The following is an 8,206-nucleotide window of genomic DNA, read 5'->3' as shown; positions in this document are numbered from 1 at the left end:
CTATAATTGGGACTTCCCTGGTGGCTCAGATGGTAAAGCATCTGCCCGCAGTGCAGGAGACTCAGGTTCGATCCCTGGGTTGGAAAGAACCCCTGAAGAAGGGGATGGCAACCCACTCCGGTATCCATGGAGAATTCCATGGACAGAGGAACCTAGAGAGCTACAGTCCATGGGGTTGAGCAAAGAGTCAGACACGACTGAGCGACTAAGACACACTCTCTCTCCCATTAGCTGTCACTCCATACACCCTCCCCGACTCCTGCTCAGCTCTACTGCTGCTGCTGCTGCTGCTAAGTCGCTTCAGTCGTGTCCGACTCTGTGCGACCCCATAGACGGCAGCCCACCAGGCTCCTCTGTCCATGGGGTTTTCCAGGCAAGGTACTGGAGTGGGGTGTCATTACCTTCTCCAACTGCTCAGCTCTATGTAACCACAAATCTAGTTTCTATCTCTATGAATATGTTGATTCTGGACAGTTTCATATAAATGGAATCATATAATATAAGGTCTTTAGTGACTGGATACATTCACTTATATATTGTATACAGGATTCATCTATGTAATTAACATGTATTATTGCTGTATTCCTTTTTATATAGTTGAATAGTATTACATTGTGTAGACATAATATTTTATTTACTCATTCATTAGTTGGTGGACATTTGGGTTGTCTCCACTTTTTGGTTATTATGAAGAATATGCTATAAATAGTTGTGTACATGTTTTTGTGTGGATATATATTTTGATCCTTTTAGGCACGTATTTCAGTTCAGTTCAGTCGCTCAGTCATGTCCAACTCTTTGCATATTTAGGGGTGGAATTTATGAATCACATGGTCATTCTAGATTTACCATTTGAGAAACTGTCAGGATGCTTTCCAGCTGCCCCATTTTACATTCCCAACAGTAGGGATGAATTTTCCAGTTTCTCCACATTCTAGTCAGCAATTATTGTATCTGTTAAAGCCATTCTAGTGCATGTGGGGTTTCCCAGGTGGTGCTAGTGGTAAAGTACCTGCCTTCCACTGCTGGAGACATAAGAGATTCAGGTTCAATTTCTGGGTAGGGAAGATCTCCTGGAGAAGGGCATGGCAACCCACTCCAGTATTCTTGCCTGGAGAATCCCATGGACAGAGAAGCCTGGCAGGTTACAGTCCATAGGGTCACAAGGAATCGGACACAACTGAAGCGACTTAGCACCCACAAGTGTGTGTATATTTTGATTTGTGTTTCTCTGATGACTACTGATGTCTTTTGATGTACACATGGGCCATTTGAATGTTTCCTTTAGAGAAGTATCTGCTTAAATCTTTTGTCTATTTTTATTAGATTGTCTTTTTATAATTGAGTTGTAAGAGTTTTTTATATGTTCCAGAAACAAGCCCCTTGTCACATATATGATTTTTAAATCACTTCTCTCATTCTGAGGGTTGTCTTTCTCACCTTTTTGATGTAACTTTTGCAGCACAAAAGTTTTTAACTTTGATGGCATCTAATCCATATCCTTTTCTTTCCTTTTGTTATTTGTGTTTTTGGTGTCATTATGTAAGAAACTATTGCCTATGCCAAAATCATGAAGATTTACTCCTTTATTTTCTTTCAAGAGTTTTCTAGATTTAGCTCTTACATTTAGGTGGATGGGCTTCCCTGATAGCTCAGTTGGTAAAGAATCTGCCTGCAATGCAGGAGACCCTGGTTCAATTCCTAGGTCAGGAAGGTCCCCTGGAGAAGGCTACCTGCCAGTATTCTGGCTTAGAGAACCTCATGGACTGTATAGTCCATGGGGTCGTAAAGAGTTGCATGTGAATTTCACTTTCACTTTTAGGTTGATAATTCATTTTGAATTTACTTTTGTGCATAACGTGAAGTATGGGGCCAACTTCCTTTTCTAGCATATGGATATCCAGTTGTCCCAACACCACTTGTTGAAAAGGCTGTTCTTTCCCTCATTGTCTTAGCACCCTTGTCAAAAATCAGTTGACCATAAATGTCAAGATTTATTTCTTAAGTCTCAATTTTATTCCATTGACCTATGTGACTCCCTTTATACTTTTATTCCCTGGAGAAGGAAATGGCAACCCACTCCAGTACTCTTGCCTGGAAAATCCCATGGATGGAGGAGCGTGATAGGCTACAGTCCATGGGGTTGCAAAGAGTCGGACACGACTGAGCAACTTCACTTTCTATACTTATATTACTGCAGCTTTGTATTAAGTTTTGAAGTTGAGATGTATGAGTCCTCCAACTTTATTCTTTATTTTCAAGATCCTTTTGGCTCTTCTGGGTCTCTTGTATTTCAATATGAATTACAGAATCAGCATGTCAGTTTCTGCTAAAACACCAGATGGGGTTTTAATTCACATTGAATGTGTAAATTATTTGCAGTCTTAATAGCATTAGCCCATAAACCATGAAAACAGTGTCTTTACATTTATTTAGCTCTACTTTAATTAATTTCAACAATGTTTTGTACTTTTCCATGTAAAAGTTTTGCATTTTGCTAAATTTATTCCCAGGTACCTTCTTTTTGATACTGTTGAAAAGTGAATTATTTCCTTTAAATCTGTTTTCAAAATGTTCATGACCAGTGTATAGAAATACAATTGCCTTTGCATACTGATCTTATCTTTGAAGGAAAACTTTCAACTTTTCATCTTTAAGATGATGTTAGCTATGAGTGTTTCATAAATGTCCTTTATGTGGTTTAAGTTCCTTTCTACTTTTGTTCGTTGGGTGGTTTTATTATGAAAGAGTTTTGGAATTTTGTCATGTGGTTTCTCTGCCTCTATTAATATGATTATTTTTTGCTTTTATTTCATCAAATTTTGCATTCAGTTCAGTTTAGTCACTCAGTCATGTCTGACTCTTTGCAACTCCATGGCCTGCAGCGCACCAAGCTTTTCTGTCCATCACCAACTCTTGGAGCTTGCTCAAACTCATGTCCACGATCCCATCGCCAGTGATGCCATCCAACCATCTCATGCTCTGTTGTTCCCTTCTCCTCCTGTCTTCAATCTTTCCCAGCATCGGGGTCTTTTCAAATGAGTCAGTTCTTCACATCAGGTGGCCAAATTATTGGAGTTTCAGCTTCAGCATCAGTCCTTCCAATGAATATTCAGGACTGATTTCCTTTAGGATGGACTGGTTGGATCTCCTTGCAGTCCAAGGGACTCTCAAGAGTCTTCTCCAACACCACAGTTCAAAAGCATCAGTTCTTTGGCGCTCAACTTTCTTTGTAGTCCAACTCTCACATCCATATATAACTACTGGAAAACCCATACCTTTTACTGGACAGACCTTGGTTGGCAAAGTAATGTCTCTGCTTTTTAATATGCTGTCTAGGTTGGTCATAGCTTTTCTTCCAAGGAGCAAGCATCTTTTAATTTCATGGCTGCAGTCACCATCTGCAGTGATTTTGCAGCCCTGGAAAATGAAGTCTGTCACTGTTTCTACTGTTTCCCATCTATTTGCTGTGAAGCAATGGGACTGGATGCCATGATCTTAGTTTTTTGAATGTTGAGTTTTAAGCCAGATTTTTCACTCTCTTCTTTCACTTTCATCAAGAGGGTCTTCTGTTCCTCTTTGCTTTCTGCCATAGGGTGGTGTCATTTGCATATCTGAGGTTATTGGCATTTCTCCTGGCAGTCTTGATTCCAGCTTGTGTTTCATCCAGTCTGGCATTTCGCATGATGTACTCTGCATATAAGTTAAATAAGCAGGATGACATATATGTGTACCACATCTTCTTTATCCATTCATCATTGATGGACACTTGGGTTGCTTCTATATTATGGCTATTATAAATAATGCTGCATGAACATAGGGGTGGAAATATCTTTTTGAATTAGTGTTTTCATGTTCTTCACATAAATTCCAAGAAGTAGAAATGCTGGCTTATATGATAATTCTATTGATTCCTCCATACTGTTTTCCATGGGAGAGTCGGACACGACTGAGCGACTGAACTGAACTGAACTGTTTTCCATAGTGACTGCACCAATTTACATTCCTACCAGTAGTGCAAGAGGATTCACTTTTGTGCACATTACACTTGCCAATTGTTGTCTTTTTGATAATAGCCATTCTGGCAGGTGTGAGATGACATCTCTTTGTGGTTTTTGTTTGCATTTCCATCATGATTAGTAGTGTTATCTTTTCATCTTTCTATTGGCTATATTTATATCTTCATTAGAAAAATGTCTGTTCAGTTCCTCTGCCCATTTTTAAATGGAACTGTTTGGTTTTTTTGATATTGAGTTATGTGAGTTCTTTATATATTTTTGATACTAACCTCTTATTGTATATGTAATTTGCCAATATCTTCTCTCATTCAAGTAGGTTGTCTTCAGGGCTCTCTCTTTGCCTCCACCCAGCAACTCAGGAGTGTTGATAACACCACAGACTAACTTCTGAGCCTGAAGCACCTCTACTCAGAGCTAATGAGCCCCAACTTATGACCAAGAAAAACTGTTCAGTATGTGTTCAATTTGAGAGATTAAATGCAGATGTGACTTTAACAGTTAAATTTAAAGAGTGTTTAGTAACTAGGATTTGTTTTTCTTTTAATCATCCTGGTTGAGGTTATTGGTAAGTTATAACTTCCCATGCCACAGGATCACAAAGAGTCGGACATAACTGAGCGACTGAAGTGAACTGAACTGCCCATGATTCAGTTCAGTTCAGTTCAGTTGCTCAGTCATGTCCGACTCTTTGCGACCCCATGAATCACAGTACGCCAGGTCTCCCTGTCCATCACCAACTCCCAGAGTTTGCTCATGATTAGATTTACTAAATTTCTGTGTCTTACTTTAGGAAAAGAGGTTCCATCTATATAAGTTAGATTCACTTTGACTTCTTTCAATTGTCCAACCATTAGAAAAGATTCATGTAGACTCATTTTCAGGAACCATCATATGCCAGTTGGGAGGTGCATGTATTGTAGCCACTCATACTAGGGAAAAGTCATTAACCTACATCTGGAGAAGTGGTATGAGTCTAGACATTCAGGTAAAGCAGGCATCACATAGGATGGAAACAAAGCAAACTTGAGGCTGGACAAGGCAAAGAATCACATTAGTTGCTTCTGCCCTTCTTGGGAGGTCCATGGGCAGCAAGGCACCCTCAAGTGAGGCTGGGTGGGCCTTTGCATAGGAAGTTCATTACAGGAGTATCAGTACCGTGAAGATTCAGAGCATGTTAGCCATCAGACAGTAGATGAGTGTAACTTAAATGATCATGCAACCATATCATGGAGAAGAGCCATTGAAAACCCTGTTTTTGATACTTAATGGTTTAAGGAAAAATATCAGCTGTTTTAACAAGTAGCGTAGAGACTTTATGTCACACAACACTAATTTGTAGTGTATAATACATGGTAGCTCCCTAGAGATTTCATACACATGTGTTGCATGTACAAACAAATACACAGTACATAGTGTCTTCCAGTACATAGCACACATGCAACATACACACATCGTATATATGTATGTGTGTATATATATATATATTTAGTGGTCCTACTGTGTGCCCTGTCATTCACAGTACTAAGTGCTTGAAAAACATTATCTCATTTATTCCTTGTGTTGACCCATGTGGACTCCTAAGGAAACTCCTGGAGGAGAAATCCTCCAACCAAAGGATGCTGACATGAGAAGCATGGCGAGTGTGTGGAAGGGCCAACAGGCATGCCAAGGATAGTGTGATGGATCTGAGTCACGTGGACAGTGAAGGTGGTGATGTGGCTGAGTGTGGGCAGGCAGGCATTGTGGATGATTTAAAACAAAGAGACGTATGATATTTTAAAACTGAATGATGACCTAGAACTGAAAGTTCCAAATTCTTCTTTGGGGGGTGGGCATTAGGGTTCAGTGAGGAGGGAGATAAAGTCAGGAGAAACTTATTTATTGTTTTTACAATTATTAATAAGATTTGATTATGAATGTTGAAAATAGGATGTTTACTGTTAATATAATCCCAATGAGAGTCAAATGAAACTGAATATGCTATTATCACCTACTTTTGTACACATATTATTTCAGATCAAGGCATTCAGTGATCTTCAAATACTCACTACTGTAGAGTCTTCCCTGGAAAATAATGACATCAGAAAGGCTGGCAACCTACAGGACACCATCCTTAAAATTCTCCAAACAACAGAAAAATTGGAAAAGAATGTCAGCGCTAAATGCATGGCTGGCTGAAGGGAAGCACCTTTCTAAATCAGAGAGTTATATAACCAGAATCCTACCATAACTGTAAGTCTCTTTTAGTGGTTCAAGGGTCAGACGTCTCTTCTTAACTGGTCCTGCAAGCGATGGGTCATGAACCTTCTCCTGCTTTGAGTGCCTGGAGGCACCCCTTTGGACTTCCCCAGTGGTTCAGTGGTTAAGAATTCATCTGCAATGCAGGAGATGCAGGAGATGTGGGTTCCATCCCTGGATCTGGAAGATCCCCTGGAGGAGGGCATGGCTACCCACTCCAGTATTCTTGCCTGGAGAATCCCACGGACAGAGGAGCCTGGCAGGCTACAGTTTGTGGGGTCACAAGGAGTTGGGCATGACTGAAGCAACTGAGCACACACAGACCCTTTTGGAGGAGCTGCAGGCAGTAACGGGCCCTTTTCACTTTTTTCTTCTTTCCGTTCTGTTCCATTCCGTCGCTCAGTCGTGTCCGACTCTTTGCGACCCCATGGACTGTAGCCTACCAGGCTTCTCCGTCCATGGGATTCTCCAGGCAAGAATACTGGAGTGGGTTACCATTTCCTTCTCCAGGGGATCTTCCTGACCCAGGGATCGAACCCGGGTCTCCCGCATTGGAGGCAGACGCTTTAACCTCTGAGCCACCAGGGAAGCCTCTTCTTTATGTAACCGAAAAACCAAATGGAAGAAGGAGGGCAGGAGGGAGTTGGGGCATCTTGGCAGAGGTGTGAGCACAGGGTCAGGGAGGACTTCTCATTCTTCTGTCTAATTCATGAGATGACACATCCAGGAGCAAGGAGTCAGGAGAGAAGATGAGATGAAGGATGACTGATTTGAAACATCAAATGGAAACAGGCTTTGAGCCTGGAGGAAAAGGGGGGATGTAAAGTCAAAGGTGGGTGCCGCATTCCTTGAGTAAGGGATCCAGAGAAAGGAGACAAGGATGTGCCAGTGCAGGTAGTACAGAGGCAGTGTGGTGTCTCCCCTTCCCAAGAGACGCACAGGTGGGACGTCTGGTGTGAGGAGAGGTGATGCTCAAACAGCATGAGTGGGGACTGAGGCGGGATGGAGCATACAGCTATCAACTCTGAAAGCCGGGCTGCACTGAGAGGCTGTAAAGTTGTGGTAATACCATCTACAGGATGAAGGCTTGGGGAGTGAGAAGGCAGGTGGCTGGCAGGACTCAAAGCGGGACACTAGCAGGACAGCTGCAGCAGATGGACAAGAGGGCAAAGAATTTGAGATGCAAAAGAGGTAAAATAATGTACAGGAAGAGCTGGGTTGTGAGGGAAGACAGTAAAACCTTGGGCAGGGAGTCAAAGGACTCAAAAACTCCAGAAAGTCAGAGCACCCCTCACGGATGGAGAAAGGAGAGGGCTGTGGTTATGCTCAGAAAGCTGGAAGTGGAAGCCTTCAGACAATCACAAGATGACTATATGGCATGGGTGCAAAGTGAAAAATGTAAGGGTTGTTGGAACACCAGCACTGTAGTGATCCAAGTGGCTGGCAGGAGTGTCCCTGACTGGTGGGAGAACTTTGTTTACCATGGAGTTTATTGTCTGAATGTTACTGAATCACACCAGGATCTTCTGGGCTGCACACAGTAAGGCCAACCTATTAACACCAGGGTGTGGTAAAGCTAAGTGCAACATTTACTGCAGGACACCAAGCAAGGAGTCCAGGTAGCTATTGCTTAAAAGACCCAGACTCCTTGAAGGCTTTCACAGGAAAGTTTTTAAGTATAGGGTTAGGGAGGAGAGTTGTGGGGTGTGTGGTCATTTTGTGAACATTCTTTTGATCGGTTTGTGGTGAGGTAATCAGGAATCAACATTATCAACCTGGTTCCAATCAGTCTGGGGTATATGAGATTGTGGGAAACATGTGGTTAACTTCTCTCACCTGTTGGGGGTTTCAGTATCTGCAAAACAGTTTAAAGAATATGTCTCAGAATAATATCTTAGCCCTTGAGGATAAACTAAAGGTCCTTAACTTTTTTAATGGCTAAGCTATTA

This window comes from Moschus berezovskii, chromosome 7 (genome assembly GCF_049115385.1).
Source record: "Moschus berezovskii isolate FMDL1 chromosome 7, NW_MosBer_1.0, whole genome shotgun sequence".
NCBI classification, from domain to species: Eukaryota; Metazoa; Chordata; class Mammalia; order Artiodactyla; family Moschidae; genus Moschus; species Moschus berezovskii.
This window is presented reverse-complemented; position numbering follows the sequence as displayed.